Here is a 21,687-nt window from a genome sequence, read left to right as displayed (position 1 = left end):
ATCCTCGCTCCAATATCTTGTCGATTCATGCTAATCAAATTGAATTGCTATAAATCCATTCAAATCCAAATACATTCATCGAATCATCACACATTTGATTCCAAAATTCGAATACATTCGTTTTAAATCTTTCCAAATCCAATTACCAATTCAAATTATTCAAATTGAATTGTCAACATCCCATTACACTCTCTATTACATACAATTGAAATTGTCACATATCTCTCCTTCTCTCTTACAACTCTCTCCTTAGATCTTTTCACTTCACCCTCTCTCTGGTCATCTCACTGCACCGGCCAACCCATCCCCATGCTCTGCTTGATCTTTTCACTGAGAAGGCAAGAGCCATTTGCTCTCCTCCCTCATCCCTTCACCTGTAGCAGCAGCACCTTCCATTGCTCCTCTCTCACACGAACATACATACACGCAAACATGCATACATACACACGGGCATACACACAGAGCACAACACCAGCCTTTGTTGCTCCTTCGCGCAGCTGCCGAAGCCGCTCAATCGCTCGCCACTCCGTGTCGCCGTCCGCCTGCCCACTCCGACCCCGCCGTGCGTGCTGTCACTACCCGTGCCACCGGTAAGCACCATCTCCCTGCTCAGTCTGTGCTTGCCGTGCAGCCTCAGGCTGCGCCGCACTGCCGCACGCGCTGCCAGGCCTGCCCCACTCAGAGCCGTGGCCGAGCCACCGCCCCGACCGTCGCGCTGTCCAGGCCGCCGTTGTCGTGTGCGCCGCATTCGTGCCGTCCCGACCCGTGGCTGAGGATCAAGGCTTAGTCCTCCTTATCCTGTGTGAGCCAATTCACATTCAACTAGGTAACATGTTCAAACCCGAAAGGTACTGTTACTGAAATCCTGTATATCAAACCGATAACTCCAACATTAAAATTTGGTGGGGACTGTTGAAGAAAATATGAATTTCAATGCTGTCTTGGGCTTCTTTCTTTGCTGGACCAGCTGGCCCATGCGACCCTGTGATGTCCCGGCCCATTCGGTCTTTCACAAAACCTGCTGGGGCGGCTAGGGCAGAAGAAGCGGGCGCAGGCGGAGATAGCAATGGCGGCTGCGCAACCCTCAGCGAGTTCTTCGGAGTTCGTTGAGATGGAGGGCGCAGAGGTCCCATATCTAGGCCGGCTTCCTCTTCCTGCAAAGGAGGAGAAAGAAGACCTTCCCCTTTCGGTTTTCTCACTGTTTTCCTCTTCGATTTGGTGGTCATCCGTGAGTTGGAGAAGTAATTTCAGAGGCTCCAATCCGGGTGCTTCGGTTCTTGAAGAGATTGTGTGGGGATTCTTTGTGTTGGTGGTGCTCGGAGCTGTGGAAGCTTAGGCTCGCCCGTACGCGCGGTTGCGGTGCGGTGAGGCACTGTATCTCCGACTTCCTCGTCGACGGCTACTCCGGCGAATAGGATTTCTGGGTCAGCGGCTTGGCTGCCGTGCCCTGCCTCCTTGATTCACTCGTTTGAGTGCATCGCACTGTGAGTATATCCAGTTCGCATATCCTTTCTTTCTCTGCAGATCTGGACATTAGAGGTGCTTGTTTAATTTGCTCGGTGATGAATTCATATGCATAGACTGGACAGATTTTCAGTACAATAGTTAGTCTTGTGCATTATCTAAGAAATCTGTCTCCATTTGGTGGTCACTGATCTCTAAATTTCTAGAGTGGCTTGGTCTGATCTGGACAACCGAATGTATGTTCTGGTTATTGTGCTGGTATATTGCTTGGAGCCTGAGGTGATAGCTGATGTATGTACTGAGTGAATGTCTCTTTTGTTTCCTGACTCAGCCGCCAAATTGGTTCTTTGGCCTCCTGTCAGGTTTAGCTGTTGTACATTCTAACAGGCACATACTCTTCACTCAGTTTGTGACAGCAGTTAAAACCAGAATGATTATATATCTTCTTTAGATACTGCTCAAGTTCTAGTCTAGCTGTTATCTGTTAATTTTGTCCAGTCAATGATGTACTCTTTAGAACAGTTAGGGAGCAGGATTGTATATGTCCTGGGGCCAACTGTTGTGTTGATTCTGAGAGCTCTTTTATTTTTCATAAGCACCTATTATCCAGATTTGGTGATATGCATGATTATGGAATCTGGTAATCTTATTTGTCAGTTATCCTTTTCAAATGTCCTGTATATTTGTCATGGATTGTTTTCCTTTTATCTCTGTATATGTGGAATAATATTATTGCTCATATTATCGCAAATATTACAACACCGGCCACCGCCGCCACCCACGTCACCGGCAATCCTAGGTGAGCCTCCCCCTCTGCTCCTCCTTCCGCGCAGCCGAGCCAAGCTTCGCCCGGCCTATACCGCATCTAGCCGCGCTACACCACCGGCCACCGCCTCCCAGCTCCTCGCCCCGGCCCTCACCGTCCCCTTGCACCGCTCGCATTGAGCCACTCTTGCGCCACACCGCCACTCGCTCGCGAGTCGCATCGCCACGCCGTCCCAACTTTTCCCTTTCTCCCTCCAGCGCCGCCTTCACCGCCCCGGCCGACCACCTCCCACCGGTAACCCTCCTTCCTCTTCTGCATCAGCCAAGAATCCCCGGCCTCTCCCTTTCTCCCTCCGGTGAGCTCTGCCTCCGAATCCCCGGCCGGCTCCCTCCATCTCTCATCTCCTCCGGCCGCCGCCCCCACCCCTTCTTTTTCCCGCGCCGCAGCTTCCTCCGGCGCCGCCGCCCCTCCCTCCGGTCTCTCTCTCTTCTCTGTGCCGCTCGAGAAAAGCCCCCATCCAGCCAGCCTTATCCCTTCGGCACTCCCCCTGTCGAGTGGGCCCACGGCCGGTCCACCCGAGCCGGTCTATGGTGGACCAGCCACCCAAGCCGGCCTCGGTCCACCAAAAACGACAAACCAAGCCCACGGATTCCGGTGCACCATAGACCACCCTCACAGCCGCTCTGGTTCACAGATCCATAGACCAAGTTCGCGAAATAGTCTCCCTTTTCTATTTTCAGGATTATTTTTCCGACAAATCTTCCGATAGCCATATCTCATCCATTTCAACTCCGATTTTGGCGATTCTTTCGCCGATATTCCTCTAAAATCATAATCTACCTCCATGCAAAAATCTTGTAATTTTTGGAGTTTATTTATTTTCTCATCCGGTATTTAATTCGTGTCATCATGTTTAACCTAGAATTAGATGTTGTCTTTAGTAAATAAAGTTGAAGTTAGATAATTCAATAATTATGTTTAGTTATAATCGTAGTATAGTTGCATGTGATAACCTAACTTAATCTTAGATTAATCCTTTTGTTAATTAGAATAAACTAAAGATTGCTTTTATTTTAATTGGAGTGAATCGTTATTTCATGCGTTAAGCTATAGGATCAATCTTAGTATACTTAATGATAAGTTAACCAGCGTAGCGGTTAAATAAATAAATACATGTTAATAGAATACGATAGAATAATTTACACGTTAATAGTTAATTAATTGAATAACCTTTTGATAATTAATTAATTATATTCAAAGGATAGATTAATCTAATTAATTAACAGCATGCATGCTTTTATAATAGCAATAAATATAACTTAATTAGTGTGGCAATTAACAACACTAGGTAATTAAGATTAGTTGCTAAATAACCATATTTAGTGCTATAGATTAGAATAATTAATCTCCACACTTAAGCACAGATAATCGTCTAAAGTTATACTTACGTATATATGTATACATGCTCACATACATATAGACGTAAGTATTACACATACATTCATGCCTGTACACGTGCACTCACCTATACATAGAATCTCTAGCTGTCGCCTTTCGGCAGTTAATCCAATAAACACTCACCTAGTTAATCGTGATTTGTTCAGGCTTTCTCTTAGGTTAATAAAATAACTAAGTTAGCAGCTTCACCTAGATTATCCCGTTATTCTCTGTGTATTAGCTTTGCATTGCTTAGAGTTATCGGTTGTCTTCCACTAGGTTTAGCTTTTGTCATTTTCTCCGTCGTTCTTCTTCTGCTGTGGTATTTCTTGGTTTTATTCTGGTGTTCATTGCTTAGTTGTTGTACGCTTTTTGTCGTTAATCTGCGTAGGCTCGAAGTCAAGGTTCTAAGCAAGAGCGCGAGGAAGGAACTGAAGGCAAGATCCAGCAATGAAGAAGAACCCCAGGAAACTCATGCGGCAAGACCAATCGTGAATTGACCCTTCAGGAAAGCAAGTCCTATTTCCTTGATCATATTGAGCCTATGTTTTCAAATAATATACATGATCAACTAAAACCGGACTTATTATCGCATGTGTTATATATTGCGTTTTCTTTCAAACTACTTATATTAGTTAATTCTATCAACACTGCCATGCCTTACATGTCATCATCCAGAAAACATATCACCCTAGGAATACCTATTGTTAAATATATTAACGATAGACGACACCTTGATATCTAGCATGCTTAGGATGGAATACATCTCCTCGGAGACGTCGCTTTTAAAAACACTTCTCTTCGGAGGCAAGAGTTACAATTATCAATGACAACTCATATACCATGCCTCCTTGATGGTTATGAATTCCGTGATGGTCATGAAATCCTTGATGCCATGTGGGACATGGAGGGTGATATGTATAAATGGGTGAAAATTGTTTTGGCGCGAGCAGGTAGAGTAGTCCTCCAGGTTGGATTCTCTTGGGGGCATGAGTTACATGATGGTATTCATCACCCATGAAGATGTCTGGCCCGGCCGCTTAAGGACCGAGTCATTTCGCCATCATGCCTTAGCGACCCCGTGCAACCATGCGTCTTGTATGGGCAAGACTTGACTTTTCCTTTACCAGACTGAGTTGGGCATCATACCAGGAGGCTGAGAGCAACGAGCAGCCAAGGGTCTATCTGTCCCGTTGTTTGGAGGTTTCAAGGACCGGCTTAGGCTTAAAAAGGAGGCTGACCTTCGAAACATGCAGCTCTGGGACTTGGCGTGTCTCGTGGAAAAGCTCGGCGGGAAAGGTGTTTGGAGAGTCTCGGTATGATTCACTCCTCCGCTAGCTACGGTTGGAGGCTGAGCATATTGTGTGGGTAAAGCTGTACAACCTCTGCAGAGTGTAAATCTATTCTAATAGCCGTGTCCACAGTCATGGACATGCGATGGCAGAACCTTTTTGACTAGACTCCAGGTGCGTGAGTTTTGATGAGTGAGTGTGTGGACTAGATGTCCGTGTGATGTGGTTCCTGGCTCACTTCGCCAGAAGCTGTGTGGTACTAGAAGTACACCAAATGTGATAAAAGGGACTGCGGAGTGAGGTATAGCCCCTCCCAGGACTGAAAACCCCCAGACATAACTTGTTACCCTGGTTTTTGTTTTAAAACTATTTCGACAGCTTTGCTATCAGATCACCTTCTCATACGTTGGGGACTTGAGGTGATACTCAGTACCAACAGAAGATGCCTGAACCATTTTACTTTTAAAATCGTTTCGACAGCTTTGCTATCAGGTCACCTTCTAATACGTTGGGGACTTGAGGTGATACTCAGTACCAACAGAAGATACCAGTAGTTGTTTTCAAAAGCTTTGTTACATTTATTTCAAAAGGTTAACCATGGAGAATATAACTGGATACCTGCATAAAACCTGTTTTACGCTTAAAACTATATCGTAAAGTCTTATCCTTGAAATATCCATTATGCATCTATCAACCCCCTTGAAGTAGTATAGGACTTGTTGAGTACCTTCTGTACTCAGTCTTGTTGCTTTCAGATTGTTGAGTTGGAGATTAACCTCAACCTAGATGAAGTCAAAGAGAAGAAGTCTAAGGTCGCATCCGCACCTGAGTTGCCTGTGGCATTGGGTTGCATTGTCATTTCGCTCCGCTGCGCTGTAAGCTCTCCTGCCTGGCTGGTCTGCTATGGATTATTGTCCACCAAACCATCTTTTCATTTTTTTAGGTATTTATTTTACTTATTTGTATTCGAAGTATGTATTTGATATCATTCTGTTGAATTCTGTGCGTACCAGCTACTTGATCCAAGGACTGATACAGGAGGCACAAGGGAACCCGGGTTCGGGGTCCTGACACTGCCTCTCTCACCCGTCTCGTCGCGCACTCCTGCTCCAACTCCCTCTCGCTCAGCTCTCTCTCCCGCAACCCAAAACCCTAACACCCGCGACTTTCGTGCCTAGCACGCGCATGGACGATGCAGAGCGCCCACACCCCGGGAAAATGGTGGGCACCGCCCTGCCACCTCACCGCTGCACCTACTGCCCATGTTGCCTGACATCACGAGCCGCACCGCCCTACTGTGCCTCTCCCTATATAAATAGCACGTCCGATCTCTCTCTCTCTCCTTTCCCCCATTTTGCCATCCACACCACTGTACCGATGTCGCCATTTATGCCACCGTACCTCACCGTCGCCAATCAGCCGTCCACAAGCCGCCGAGGAGCTCTAGGGCCACGCTGCCATCTCAGTGCCGTCGTCGGTCCACCAGGAGCCCAATAGGAGCTGCCCGCGCACGAAGCCGAGCCAACACCATCACCGCTGCAGCTTCTCGCAGCAGGCTGCCTTCCCATTCCTTCGACCCAGACGTCGGTGAGCCTCCCAGTTCCCTCTCGCGTCCGTGTTGATAGCATGTTGCCGCCCCGAGCTCTCTATCAGCGTGTAGCCACGCGCCGCCGTGCTTGTTGCCTTCAGTCACCGTGCAGTGGTCGCCGCCGGCGTGCTGGTGCTGCATATGTGTGGCCGGCCATCGTGTCGTGATGCCTAGAGGCCTCAAGCCTCCTTTTCGTTGCAGCTTGGCACTTCCCAGTACAGGGGAGGTGCTGCCTAATTTTGGCCGTGCAGCAGCCCCTCTTTGGGCCGTCATCTGGTAGCACTCTCACCATCGGCCGCCGTAGATGAGCCCTCCATCGAGTCCACCTTGTCGCATAGAAGCCCGATGTCCGTTCACCATCGTGAAGCCCCGACGAGAAACCAACTCCGGTGAGCTCTCCGGCGTTGTTCTGCCTCGATTCCTCACCGCCCCCGCTGATCCCCCTTCACCATCGCGCGCCCATGCACATGTAGTCGGGCCACTATTCGCACACCACGTGGCCCAACCAAGCTGTGCAGCCCAACCGCGACTGGGTTGGCCTATTAAGGGGGCTCGGCCTCCTAGTGGCCGCGTCCTGTGGGTTGGTCCAACCTCAAAGCCCACCACCAAGGCCAGCTAAACCGCTGGCCTAATCCCGAGTAGGTTGGTACTGTGCAGCCCAAGCCCAGCCTGGCCCATCCAGGCCCAAACCTGGTCCAAATCTAAGCCCATCTCAGCCACCTGGTACTGTTCATATGGGCCCAGGCTACTGTTCAATGGGCCCCACCCGTGGGTCCCACCTATTAATAGTGTCATTTCATAATTTTCCTAATTTAATTTTAGATTTAATCTTTCGGGGGCCATAACTTCTCCGTCCTGACTCCGATTTCAGCGATTCTTTCGCCGAAATTCATCTAAATTTGAGATCTACTCATCTGTCACAATGTGATATCTATTAGGGCTCATTTGGTTTTCCATTTGATGTTAAATTGGTTCTTCTCTAGTATAGCCCGTATTGATCGTAGTCACACTTGCAGAGCCGCCAGAGTTTTGCGAGTGCTGCGCAGGAAGCATCAGGAGCGAGGGAGATCCTGATTTCAACCAAGACTTTAAAGAAAACTCCGGAGAAGGCAAGTCCAATCTCCTTGATCATATTGAACCTATGTTTCCAAATAATCTACATGGTCAACTAAAACTGGACTTATTATTGCATGTGCTATGTATTGTGTTTTCTTTCAAATTATTTATAATAGTTAATCATGTCAACACTGACATGCCTTACATGTCATCATCCAGAATACATTGTTAAATATATTAACGATGGACGACATCTTGATATCTAGCATGCTTAGGATTAAATATGTCTCCTCAGAGACGTCGCTTTTAAAACACCTCTCCACAGAGACAAGAGTTACTATTATTAATAATAACTCATATACCATGAATCCTTTATGGTTGTGAATTTTGTGATGAGCGTGAAATCCTTGATGTCATGTGGGATTTGGTGGAAGATGTGTAAAAATGGATGGAAACTATTTTGGCGGGGGCAGGTGGAGTAGTACTCTGGATGAGGATGCTCTTGAGAGCGTGAGTCACCTCTGTTGTGTTCATTGCCGGAAGGTACCAGCCCTGGCCATTTAAGGACCGAGTCAATGCGTCGTCATGCTTAGCCACCCCGTGCAACCATGCGTCCTATATGGGTAGGACTTTATTTCTCCTTTACTGGACTGAGTTGGGTATCATACTAGGAGGCTGGGAGTAGCGAGCAGTCAAGTGGCCATCTGTCCCGCTGTTTGGAGGTTTCTAGAACCAGCTTAGGCTTAAAAAGGGGGTTGGACTTCAGTACATGGACTCTGGCGCTTGGGGGTAAATCTCGTAGAAAAGCCAGACAGGAAAGGTGATTGGATGTGTCTCATTGTGATTCGCTCCTCCGCTTGCAATAGTTGGAGGCTGAGCATATCGCATGGGTAAAGCAGTACAACATCTACAGTGTAAACCTATTCGAATAGCTGTGTCCACGGTCATGGACATGCTATAGCAGTAACCGTTTTGACTAGACTCTAGGTGTTGTGTCTTGATGAGTGAGTGCGTGGACTAGATGTTCGTGTAATGAGGTTCCTGGCTTAATCCGCTAAAGCTGTATGGTACTAGAGGTACACCAGATGTGATGATAAGGGACTATAGAGTGAGGTGTAGCCGCTCCCAAGACTGAAAATCCCCTAGATGCAGCTTGATACCTTGTTTTGTGCTATTTGAACTATTTTTAATGTCTATATTAGATGATACAATTGAATACCTGCATAAAACTGCTTTACGCTAAAACTAAAATCGTAAAGCCTGGCCCTTGAATTACTCCATTATGCATCTATCAAACACTTTAAAGTAGTATAGGGCTTGTTGAGTACCTTCCGCACTCACTTTTGCTGTCATTCAGATGAAGGAACTGGTGCCGATTTCGCCAGAGATAAGGGTGGTGATGAAGAGTAGAGTTAGAAGTCACGTTCGCACTCACGCTGCTTGTGGCTTGGGCGTTTGCTTTCCATTGTGTTTTGTTGGTCGTTAGGCTAGGCTTGTAATATACAATATGGTTTGTAACCTTCTGTACTCTGAACCTTAATACTTTTGTACGAAGTTTGACTGTGATACTACAATTGTTATACTGTGCGTATCAATTACTTAATCTAGGGACTGATATAGGAGGCACACGAGATTTCTGTATCAACTGTTTGCTTGTGTTAAGGGGAACTAAAGAGGCACACAAATGATATAAAGTTTTTTTTTACCGAAGAAAACAAAAAGGCTCATCTTCGCTTTTGACTCTCCATGCTCAAAAATGACAGCATACCTCATGATCCAGTATTTAAAGGGATGTACAACATCGTCTACAACTTCTATTTGACGCCAGATGAAGATAGGCCACTGCGATTAGTCAAGAATAAGAGTTTTATTGATAAGGTGATGTTTCTTGGCTGCCAAGCTAGGCCAAGGTATGATGACCAAGGTAATGAGACATTCTCATGCAAAATCGGTATATTCCCTTTTACGTATAGAGAACCTGCTCAGCAGTATAAACAGACCTGCAGGTACAATGATCACCAAACCAGTGACGTCAGTCAACAAGCAAACTATCAGGTCATTTCTCATTGACAAAGTCTTGCCTACCATCAAACAAAAATGGCCAAGTGAAGATTCTAGGTGCACTACTTTTATTCAGCAAGATAATGCAAGAACTCACATCGATCCCAATAATGAAGAATTCTATCGTGCAGCTAGTCAAGATGGATTTAACATTCGGTTGACTTGCCAGCCTCCAAACTCTGCTGATCTGAATGTCTTAGACCTTGGTTTTTTTGGCTGCTATTCAGTCCATTCAACTGAAGATCCCATGCAAGACAGTATTAGAACTTGTCGGCGTAGTGGAGATAGCATATGGACAGTTTTCTACAAGCAGTTCCAACCATGTGTTTCTATCACAACAAGCTTGCATGAGAGATTATAAAGGCAAAAGGAAGCCAGAATTAGGTTCCATATATGGGCAAGGCTTCATCGGAGAGGAATGACAAATCTTCCGAGTAGACTGAAATGTGATCCTCAGATTGTACAAGAAGCTATCAAGTTCTTGAACTAGTGCTTTTGATGTTTTACTCTAATTGTTTCTTTTTTATGAGTAATGTAAAATTAGCTCATCTTGCTTTGTTTACTTCTGTGATGTTCATGCATGTCGCTACCTCTAGTCATTTATAAATAACAGCACGAGTCATGTACATGCATGTTGCAAGTTCCATTAGAAAAGAAACGACGACTCAAAGCATAGCAAAAGATAGGCCATACGAAGATCATTCATTTCTATACTCTCCTAAAATAAGATGGAACATAAATCTGCAAAAAATTATGTTCTGATGCTTATGTATCGTTCTTCATCGTCCTCCATGGAGTCTGCGACCACCTCGCCGATGGGTTCGTCCTCCATTGAGTATGCGACCACCTCACAGATGGGTTCGTCCTCTATTGAGTCAGCCACCACCTTGCCGATGGGTTTCGTCCTCCATTGAGTTGGCCACCACCTTGCCGATGGGTTTGTCCTCCACTGAGTATGCGACCACCTCGCCGATGAGTTCTTCGTCGCCCTTGCCATTGTTGGTGATGTCTTTGGCCACCTCTCCGATGGGTTCCTCGTCATCACTGCCAGTGGAGTCTTCGGCCACCTCTCCGATGAGTTCTTCTTTGTCATCGCTTACGGAATCTTCAGTCACCTCTCGGCTGGGCTCCTTCTCGTCGTCAGTGTCGTAGGCGGAGTATTCAAACACCTTGCCGATAGGTTCTTCCACGTCCGCGCGGCCGTCGACGGAGTCCGTGGCCACCTTGCCAGTGGGTTCTTTCACCATCTCGACCACGGTTATCATAATGCTAGTGCATGCATGCGTGACTGAGACGAATTAATTGGCATGCGGCATGCGTATGATTTAGGAGGGGTATAGTTGTACATTTTTGCTTTGGAAACTGGATACGCCCATTAAATCTGAGCATGTATCCAAAAAAAACTACACCCACTATATATGAACAGAGGCAGTAGTTCTTTTCTTGATTAAACCATACTGGTTTTTGTGCAACAAAACAATGATAGCATGTAGTCTGTTGGACATTAGTTTTGTGATCAGCTTCAGAACACGGTTGAGAGATATGGGCCTAAAATCATTAGCTCCGGTAGGATTGTTCTTGGGGACTAGGGTTATGAAGGAGCTGTTTATTGCTTGCAAATCAATATTGCCACCGAAGAAATCATGGCATAGCTTGTAAAAATCCTCTTTTATGATGTGCCAACAATTCTTGAGAAAAAGACCATTAAAACTATCAGGATCAGGGGATTTGTCTATGGCCATTTGCAAAATCACTTGATCTATCTCCTCTTTATTAAAGGAAATAGAGAGGTGGCTTAGGAACTCATTTCTCTGAACAATATCTTCTAAGTTGAAATGCATTTGCGGATTTGTAGTTTTACCCATTCTTTCTTTGTAATTTTTCTATAGAATTGCTGTTTTTTCATAGTGATCAGTGACTAGCCGTGGATTTGTAGTTTTACCCATTACTAGTTAAATGTCTGTGCTTTGCAACAAAAATCCATATTCTACATGAAACAATTGTATTTTGCAGCTTAGTAGTGACATAGACTTGTTATCAGACTTGTTATCAGCAGAGGCAACAATATGACTTCAGAGGCATTTCAAACAGAGGAATTTACACATGATGAAAGAAGAACGACAATATTGGTTGTTGGAATGGCTTCACTGTACATGTCATTTCATTTCATATAGTTAACGTTTCTATCACAACACATCAAAGCACTGCTTTCATTTGTACATTCTGAAACAAGGTGCTTGTGGATTTTAGTGATCTCCCTACTCAGCGCATACAAACTTTGTCAAATATCCGCCTGGCTCAAAGTTGCATCACATGAACAAAAAACAAGTCATCTGACCAAAGATGTACTAGAGTGGCTATTCTCATGTCTTTATAATAATAACTAAATAGCTTAATAGTACGTTTAAAAGAGAGATCATACCTGAGTGTTTTGGGCCCTCCGCTGGAAGCCGCATTTCTCAACAACAGATGACTTTACAATCTCTGGAGTAATGAGTGGTGTGAAACCCTTCTTTGAGACCTCCGATATAGCGCAATTTACAAGGGCCATCTGGCCAACAAAACAGCTTCATTCTTTAAGTAGTAGAACTAGGAACCACTAACCTGAGCAACACGGTATGGACCTTTGGTAAAAGGATCAAGACCAAACTATACATCCACTTACATAAGAACGTCATACCACAAGATAAATTAACAATATCATTTTCTAAAGAGAATTTCATATCTATTTACTAAATGTCATGCAGTTCAACTTTTCAGGCGTATAAACAAATCTGTTATTGAACGACTTGCTACAATGTATTATTTAAATTATAAATTTAGCATAATATTATCACAGTTGTACCTCGGCAGCTGCATCAAAGTCAAACAAATCAAAATCCTTTCCCAGCTGAAGGTGATCTTTGATTACGAAATTGAAGCTCCTCTGACAGCCATTCTACACGATTCAAGCAAAAGAAATTATAAAGTGTACAAAGTGCAAAGGCAACCAGAAATATGTACAACAATACACTACCTCCTTTCTGACGACAGAGCTTTCCTCACCACCTACGGGAACCTCTGGATGTGTGGCATTAGGAATACTTTGCGCTTCTATTTGAAGCTAGCTGAACAAGATTCTATTCCAGTGCAATAAGCCCCTCTTTCAGGTTCTTACCTGTAGCAACTCAAAACGATTAAGAACTAATATAGTGGTATGTCCTTATCTTCATGCTTGAATTTCAAAAATATACTCATTCTACCTTCTTCAACAAGGGCTTGGCGCATAGATGGGTCTAGCTTTCATCTTGTTAGCAACTGCATTTCTTACAGCTCGGAGCCATTCAACCTCCTGCCATATGTCATAATTAGGAATTGTTGCCATGGATATGTTACCACCATATTACAGTGTGGAACTGAATAATTGGTTCGGCATCGAGAACTTCTGTGTCCTGCAAGCAATAAGCTAAGAATATTGTAATTCACAACTTTTTTAAAAAACAAAATTGTATTTCCCTTGTAACACCAACAAAATTAACATCATATAGCATTCAAAAATGAAAAAAGTGAGCATATCTTTAGCTACTTTTGACCAAAAGAAGAAATAATTGCTCAAGTTGCCACTCGACGCTTCCTGTCAAGCTCCATCCCAACACTTTTTACATTCTACAGATCCTGATAGTAGAGAAGAGATCCTGATAGCCCGTTGGGCAACCACTAGGAAGCCCCTATTTGGGAAACCAGGAGGTAAGTGATGAGGAATTTATTTTCAAATAAGGATGAAAGGTTGAGATTCACTCATTTATCTCTAAACAATAATTTCTTGCCAATCCCCACCTCCTCATAATCTACAGAATCTGGAATTAACGCTAACCGATAATGCTCGAACAAATAGACCAAAAAAATACCCACAATATCTAACCTTCATGCAACAAGGAATTTTTTTGGTGAAGCTATCAGAAAAGAACTAATTACCGACTTCCAGTGATATCCACCTTCCATTCGTCGTCAACTCCAGAAGAGCAAGAGCTGCTCTTAGGATAGCAACTGATAGCCCTGAGGTGCAAGAGGAAACTTGCAAGAACCCTCTACCTATACAATTAACTCTTCAGTTTGATATTAGAGCATATATTACATCATGATTTCTGTGTGAAGCAAAATGATGCATGGGCAGTAACCACGAACCAATCTCAAAAAAGAGATGCAAATAATTTAATAATTACGCAAGGAAAGAAAGGAGAAGAGTTTCCCTCCTCAGCAGTCACCCCATGGTCGCAATCGACAGATTGCTGCGCGAAGGAACTTGGCCGTCGCCAGTGACTTTCATGTGAGTTCTCAGTGACTTCCCAAACCGACACTGACGGAGGATGAACTCCTCAACCGGGGATCCTGAGGGACCCCTTTTGAAATTCGGTCGGAGGGATGATTCTGGATCCGCCTCGTGTGTGGGTTTAATTCGAGTATGTGAGATGTAGGAGGGACGGATGATCGTCTGCTGGTGAGAGTAAATGCACAAGGGATTTTAGACAGGTTCGGGCCGCATGAAGCGTAATACCCTACTCCTATGTGTATGCTATTAATGCTCTGAGAATGCCTGTCTCTGGATCTCTTGTGTTACAAGGTTTTTTGTCTAAATCTAGAGCTTCGAGCTTGGTGAGCCTCTGCTCAGCTTGGCTTTGTATGACCTCTAGCACTTCCTTCGACCTTTGTTCTCCGGGGTGCACCCCCCTTTTATCCTGTTGGAGAGACTTGACGTGCCCAGAAAGGAGGGCACGAGTTCCCATGAGCCATAAATGAAAAGCAACCATCATGAAGCTGCAGTTTGATGTTACAGGGGGTTGAAAATGCGCCCTCGGTCAGTCTTGTCGCTTATTACGCCTAGCTTTAGCAAGCGCGAGGGGGTGCCCACCGGGCAACCGCCGAACAACCCCACATGCCCGCTCGGTCAGAGCAGGTCTGACACAGCAGAGGGGGCAGGCGATATGCTTCGGGCCCAGCGATGATATCTCCAAGCCCCGCAGAGTGACGCGTGACGGGACCCATCGTATTAAATGTCCCCACGCCCCCTGCCAGGCGGTGACAGGGATTGGCGTACTCAGTACGACAGGCGTGGGGGGTGGTTGGAAGTGACAAGCCACTCCCTCTTAAATGCAGCATCGGGCCTTCCACAGACTGACACCTCACTATTGAGCCCTTGTGGGGTCCACCGGCAAGGACCTTCTCAGGTCCTCGGGGAACTCTAGGTGCTCGAGGGCCATCGGGGGCCACTGTTCATGGCCCCGAGCGCCCTCTCCCGGATATGTCTCTTCTCGGGTCCTCAGGGAACTACGGGTACTCGGGGACCACTGTTCATGGACCCGAGCGCCCTCTCCCGGAACTGGTTCTTCTCGGGTCCTCGGGGAACTACGGGTATTCAGGGGGTCACTGTTCATAGCCCTGAGCGCCCTCTCCCGGAACTAGTACTTCTCGGCTCATCGGGGAACTACGGGTACTCGGGGACCACTGTTCATGGCCCCGAGCACCCCTCCCGGAACTGGGTCTTCTCGGGCCTCGGGGAGATGGTCCCCGAGGGAAAGCGTCACGTGGCATTCTGCTGTTCTGGCCTCGGGACTCGGGGACCTCTGATTCTCATGTCACCGACAGCAGCCCCTGGGCCCATCGGTAGGCGATGGCCCAAAGACTGCGGATGGGCCCTATTTCTTCGAGGCCGATCACAACATTGGTACCACGTGACTTGTCGTCAGGCGCCAAAATCTTGCGATCTTTGCAACCTTTCTAACCCAGGCTCTTGGTACGGCCCAGGTGGGAAACCGAAGGGACGCATGCCCTCCTCCTGAGCCTGTAAATAGTTAGAGATTTTGTTTTTTGGAATGTTGTAATTATGGGAGTGATCCCTTCCTGAACGGTTCCTTTTAATATAATAGAAGTCACCCTTGGGATCGAATCGAAACTCCGCTCTGTACTTGTTCTTTGTGTTGCTTGCTTTTGCTTGATGTCCCGAGAGGCACCGGCTGGACCGAGCCCAGCAGTCTTCCCCCGAGAAGTTAGGTTGCCCCGACCACTCATTGTTCGAGTAGTGGGACCACCCGAGCGTCTAGCCCCTGAGCCCTCGCGAGTGCGCAGCTGCTGAGTCAAAGAGACACAGGCACGAACTTCTTTGCTCGGGAGACAAATCCATCTGGCAGGGTACACGCCACGTCCAGTGAACGCTTTTCACCCTGCGACCTCTCAAACAAATAGACCGGAGACGCGAGCGGGCGAAAATGCGACAAGAGTCCCCACGGTTTGATGGTGTCCGGGGTAGGACTGACCAGGCCGAGCACCGACAGCCCGCCCCTAGGGTCTAGGCGGTCCCAACCACTCTTTGTTCGAGCGGTAGGATTACCCGAGAACCCTAGAGGCTCGGTAGTGCTCGGGGTACTGCTAAGCCGGCCGGGCACCACGGCCACCATAAAGGACCTAGGTCAATCATCGCCGCCTGTACGGTACACCGACTACTGTCTGTTTTTGTCGTTCTGGAAAAGCAAGCACATGGGCGGGGTTTTGCGGGCAAGGAGACCGTCTCGCCGAACAGATTAGCATGCGAGGGTCCCGAGGATAACTCGGGAACAATAGTTCATTGCGTATATATGAAAGGAAATTCATATAACTTTAGTTACTCACCGGACAGCTGTCAGCCTTCTGGCTGACCGGTCCAGGAGAGGGTAGATGCCCTGAGCTCGGGGCGCCCGGGAACATGGGTTCCCTCGTGCAGAGCGCCTAAGCCCCCAAGACGTCCTTTTAGCACCCGAGAACTGTTAACCCGGTGACAGAACCAGGGGGTAGGCGGTCCCGACCACTTATGTTCGAACGGTAGGATTACCGGAGGACCCCATAGGTTCGAGCAGCGCCCTGGGCACTGAGGCCCTTGCGGTCCGACTACTTGGTTCTTGATTATTGATCTGTAGGCTTATGAAAATAGGCAAAGATTCTTTGCTTGGTGCGCTCTGTTAGTGCAGTACTCATTATAGACTGCTCTCGTTTTTGACCCGGGACCTCTCAAATACCCGGACCGACGAAGTGTACAGACAGAGGCATGACCAAGAGGTCCAATGGTTTGGTGACGCCCGGGATAGGACTAACCAGGCCGAGCACCGACAACCCGCCCCTAGGGTCTAGGCGGTCCCGACCACTCATGTTCGAGCAGTAGGATTACCCGAGAACCCCAGAGGCTCGGTAGTGCTCGGGGTACTGCCATGCAGCCAGGCACCACAGTCTACCACAACAAACTTAAGTCAGCAGTCACTGTCTGCGCGTATACCTACCGGGATCCATTTTTATCAGCGGAAAAAATGAGAGCGTGTTTTTCTCGCACAAATCGAGCATCTCACCAAGAAGATTAAACATATGGATTCCAGAGGAAAAACTCAGAATAAGAGTAATACAGACGTATAGTAAAGATTCATACTGATGTGATGAATTTAAATAACAAGTGATAACTTACAGGATTGGTGTCAGCCTGAAAGTGCATCTAGGCCCCCTAAGTGGGTTTTGGTTTATTGATGACAAAACGATTAAGGATCAAATATGTTTATCTAAGTCATGAACAGGTTTAAGTCTTAGTTGATAAGACATATGACGTTTGACGCTCGTCGAAAAGAAAGGAGAAGAAACTAGGAGCACTCAATAGGATTTAAAATCTTTTATTTTTGAAATTGAGTCTAGGTTAGCCGCTCTATTAAGAGGGTTGCATTTGATTACTTGATTAGTGTCTCAATTCTCAAGATATCCTTTAGAACCAATAAGTTGAGAGACACACTCACCCACGGACACCGGGTTAGTTTTGCAAAAGACTGAGTCCGAAGTCTCCGGTGTTCACCGGATACTCCGGTACTCAATATTTAGTCCAGAGTCTCCGAGGTAGACTCCGGCAAAGGGTGCTCGGTTCCGATTTATTTTTGTTGAAAAAGACCGGAGTCTCCGGTGTTCACCGGATACTCTGTTAGTTGGTGAGTTTTTGGGCCGAAGTCTCCGAGGGAGACTCCGCCAGAGGTCAATCGGTTAAGTCTTTATTTTTATTGAAAAAGATCGGAGTCTTCGGTGTTCACCGGATACTCCGGTAGGAGAAAATGTTTTAACCGAAGTTTCCGAGGGAGACTCCGGCAGTGGTGTCTCAGTTAGCATTTATTCTTTCTGATAAAAAGACCAGAGTCTCCGGTGTTCACCTGATACTCCGATACCTGTAGAGGTCGGAGGGTCCAGCAAGTCTCCGGACTTAGTCTTTTCGAAAGCCCTGTCAGGACCGGAGACTCCGGTGTTCACCGGAGACTCCGGTAACTTAACAGAATTGTAATAGCTAGTTCTGACACGTTCTGTGACCGTTCTGACGCCGTTTTTGGATTTGGGGCCGGATACTCCGGTCAGGTCTGACAGAACAGTAACAGCTAGTTTTTTAGAGAGGGCTATAAATACTCCCACACCCCATGGCATTAAAGGCTTGCTGTTGCTAATGAACTCTAGACTCCTTGAGCATTTTAAGAGCATTCAAAATCCCTCCAACCACCTCTAGCGCAAAGTTTGCAAAATTTAGTGAGTTTAGGTTTGGAGTGAGATTAAGCCACTTGAGCATTGAGTTCTTCCTCGAGCATTCGTTGTGATCTTTACTCTTGAAGCTTTGTGCTTCTAGACGGCAAGGCGTCGCCCGTAGAGCACCCAATCTTTGTGGAGTGCCACGGAAAGTTTGTAATCAACTTCAAATTGAGTAAGAAAATTCTAGCTTGATCTTTGTGGTCACTAGAAGAGGATAGGGTTGAAAAAGACCCGGCTCTTTGTGAGCTCCTGAACGGAGACGTAGGCACTTCTTTGTGAGGTGGCCGAACTCCGGGATAATCTCTCGCGTTCTTATTTGTGCAATTTACTTAATCGTGTGAATTTGTGAATTTTCATATAAGTTGCCTTAGTGATCATCTTACTAGTATTATTTGTTATTTTAGCTCTGTGATAACTAGTAGACATAGCTACAACTTTAGATTCTAGCTGCTCGCTTTAATTCGTAGTTGTTCTTGATTTCTTGTATAGACCGGAGACTCCGGACTAGACCGGATACTCCGGACCAGACCGGAGTATCCGACCTTCACCGGAGTATCCAGCAGATTTAATCTGCTGTTTTAGTTTTAATTTTCAGAAAAGCCTATTCACCCCCCCCCCCCCTCTAGGCACTTTCACAGCCAACGAACCTCTGGCGTTTTTCCCGCTGCCGGGACAAGCGAGTGCCCAAGGAGTGCTTGCGCCGCAAGCAAAGCACTCCCAAGAGCTGGCGTCACCAAAGTTGAGTTTGCGCCGTAACGGCGCTCGGCGTTGTCCGGATGCCGACCTTGCGGCAGGGACGATTGCCGCTTGCTGCGCGTTTGGCGGCCCGCCTGCGACGGCCGCGACCCTACTAGGCCCAGCGCCATTGTCCCCGATGTAGGGAGACGCCGTATGAGCCGACTGTTGTCGTTGTTGAGGATGAGCCGGAGCTGGAGCCCCTCCTTGGGCCCCGTTTTCCATTTCTTCGTTGGAGCCCGAATCAGGGGGCTGAAGATGATGTCCACTAGCCATTTTTTTGGGAAAACAAGGCGGATTCAGGGATGCAACCCCCCTACCTGGCGCACCAACTGTCGGGGGATGAACTCCTCAAACGAGGATCCTGAGGGACCCCTTTGAGATTCGGTCGGAGAGATGATTCTGGATCCGCCTCGTGCGTGGGTTTAATTCGAGTATGTGAGATGTAGGCGAGACGAATGATCGTCTGCTGGTGAGAGTAAATGCACAAGGGATTTTTAGACAGGTTCAAGCCGTATGGAGCGTAATACCCTACTCCTGTGTGTATGCTATTAATGCTGTGGGAATGCCTCTCTCTGGATCTCTTATGTTACAAGGTTTTTTGTCTAAGTCTAGAGCTTCGGTCTTGCTTCGAGCTTCGTGAGCCTCTGCTCAGCTTGGCTCTGTACGACCTCTAGCACTTCCTTCGACCTGTTGTTCCCCAGGGTGCACCCCCCTTTTATCCTGTTGGGGAGGCTTGGCGTGCCCAGAAAGGAGGGCACGAGTTCCCATGAGTCATAAATGGAAAGCAACCATCATGGGGCTGCAGTTTGATATTATAGGAGGTTGAAAATGCGCCCTCGGCCAGTCTTGTCGCTTCTTACTCCTAGCTTTCGCAGGCGCGGGGAGGCCCACCGGGCAGCCGCCGAACAACCCCGCATGCCCGCTCGGTCAGAGCAGGTCTGACACAGCAGAGGGGGCAGGCGATATGCTTCGGGCCCAGTGACGATATCTCTAAGCCCCGCAGAGTGACGCGTGACGGGACCCATCGCATTAAATGTCCCCACGCCCCCTGCCAGGCGGTGGTAGGGATTGGCGTACTCAGTACAACAGGCGTAGGAGGAGTGGTTGGAAGTGACAGGCCACACTCCCTCTTAAATGCAGCATCGGGCCTTCCACCGACTGACATCTCACCGTTGAGCCCTTGTGGGGTCCACCGGCAAGGGCCTTCTCAGGTCTTCGGGGAACTCTGGGTGCTCGGGGGGCCACTGTTCATGGCCCCGAGCGCCCTCTCCCGGATATGTCTCTTCTCGGGTTATCGGGGAACTACAAGTACTCGGGGACTACTATTCATAGCCCCGAACACCCTCTCCCGGAACTGGTTCTTCTCGGGTCCTCGGGGAACTACGGGTACTCGGAGGCCACTGTTCATGGCCCTGAGCACCCTCTCCCGGAACTGGTACTTCTCGGCTCATCGAGGAACTACGGGTACTCGGGGACCACTGTTCATGGCCCCGAACACCGCTCTCGGAACTGGGTCTTCTCGGGCCTCGGGGAGATGGTCCCCGAGGGAAAACACCACGTGGTATTCTGTTGTTCTGGCCTCGGGACTCGGGGACCCCTGATTCTCATATCACCGACAGACACAATGGGGGCATCACACCAGTGACCCATGGGCTAGGGCTTCCATTTGCAAGGAAGCAAACAGACACAGACACAACCTGGGTCTCCTACTCCCACTGGATTGGGTCGGATTGGATATCCGAATCAAATGGTGGGCACTGCAAGCCACAGGAATCTTGTCGATCCCAAGAAACAAGAGGCCACGAGTCACCAACCCGAAGAGATTAAGCGCCAATCACACAGAGAAATGGGAATGCACACATAATTTGGAAAACAATTCGGAATAATTTGCAACAGTAACGACGGCTAGAGCAGAAAAAACCCTAGCAAACGAGGGGCATGGAGGGAGAGAGAGAGGCCTCACCAGATTTGGCGGCAGCGACGAGGAAGGGGCACGACGATGCCATGCGCGGATCTAAGACTCGTTTGGGATTTTCGAATCCTGAAGGCGATGAGATGAGATGAGATGAGATGGGGAACTGAATTGCTCGAATTTCCTTTCGACCCGCAAGAACTGTACGCATCTACAAACCAACAAAAAAAAATCACGAATTGCACAGACGCAATGGCAGGATCGAATCTTTGCACAAAGAGACTAAGAGATCAGACCTCGATCGGCAAATCCATGGGGCCGACCGCCGGACTGGTGGACCTCGTTTTTTATGGGTCTAAGTCGCCGAGGACGCCGTAGATCTCATCGTCTCCGAAACCTAGGTCGTAGGATCTAGCCCAGGTGTCTTCCAGGCACAGAGCGGAAGGAGGTGACGGCGGGGCATCACTTCTTGCCGACTGTCGCGCACAGATGAAGAGTGGTGGCTTGGCTGTAGCATCTAGGACACAGATGGCCTCAAATTTGAGGGCAGGAGTGTGGCAAGCGCAACGGCGAGGGGGAGTGACGATGGCGAGGAGTTGAGGAGGGCGTGGCAGCGGTGAGAACAGTAATTCACGAGAGATGCTACAGTGATGTGTAGCATTTACTGTAGATCAAGTAAGCCTGATTCGTGCATCTCAAATCCAATAACTCAGCAATTTGAAGTTACTCTGATGAGGATCCCATTCCGAGTGGGAGCGGTAGGGAGCGACAACTATCTGACACTTATTAATATAGTAGAGATCTCGTTGTAAATTTTTCATAGAAT

General features: G+C 47.5%; 1 protein-coding gene and 1 long non-coding RNA gene across 6 annotated transcripts in view; one reads left to right on the top strand and one right to left on the bottom strand.

Annotated features, from left to right (window-relative positions):
- The first annotated feature begins 344 nt into the window (after positions 1-344).
- Positions 345-10,072, top strand: LOC133926467 (uncharacterized). 2 transcript variants are annotated; one of them, XR_009911108.1, is made up of 4 exons: positions 345-590; positions 8,961-9,527; positions 9,602-9,721; positions 9,796-10,072. It is a non-coding gene; the product is annotated as an uncharacterized LOC133926467 (long non-coding RNA). The 2 variants fall into 2 exon arrangements; XR_009911107.1 differs by having other exon boundaries at positions 9,602-10,072.
- A 1,722-nt stretch (positions 10,073-11,794) lies between these two features.
- Positions 11,795-21,687, bottom strand: part of LOC133926465 (uncharacterized) — a 28,973-nt gene continuing 19,080 nt past the window's right edge. The window contains exons 9-13 of one of the 4 annotated variants that reach the window (XR_009911102.1): positions 12,907-13,095; positions 12,681-12,821; positions 12,510-12,602; positions 12,087-12,268; positions 11,795-11,957 (exon numbers count right to left, since the gene is read on the bottom strand). The gene's annotated coding sequence lies outside the window, so the exon portion shown is untranslated. Of the gene's footprint in view, positions 12,269-12,509; positions 12,603-12,680; positions 12,822-12,906; positions 13,096-13,618; positions 16,888-20,912; positions 21,069-21,687 lie in introns of those variants that run through there. The other 3 variants (XR_009911106.1, XR_009911105.1, XR_009911101.1) reach the window with 3 other exon arrangements.

This window comes from Phragmites australis, chromosome 8 (genome assembly GCF_958298935.1).
Source record: "Phragmites australis chromosome 8, lpPhrAust1.1, whole genome shotgun sequence".
In the NCBI taxonomy this organism is placed as follows: Eukaryota; Viridiplantae; Streptophyta; class Magnoliopsida; order Poales; family Poaceae; genus Phragmites; species Phragmites australis.
Note: the sequence above shows the minus strand (reverse complement) of the source record. Positions and strands in the feature narration are given on the sequence as shown.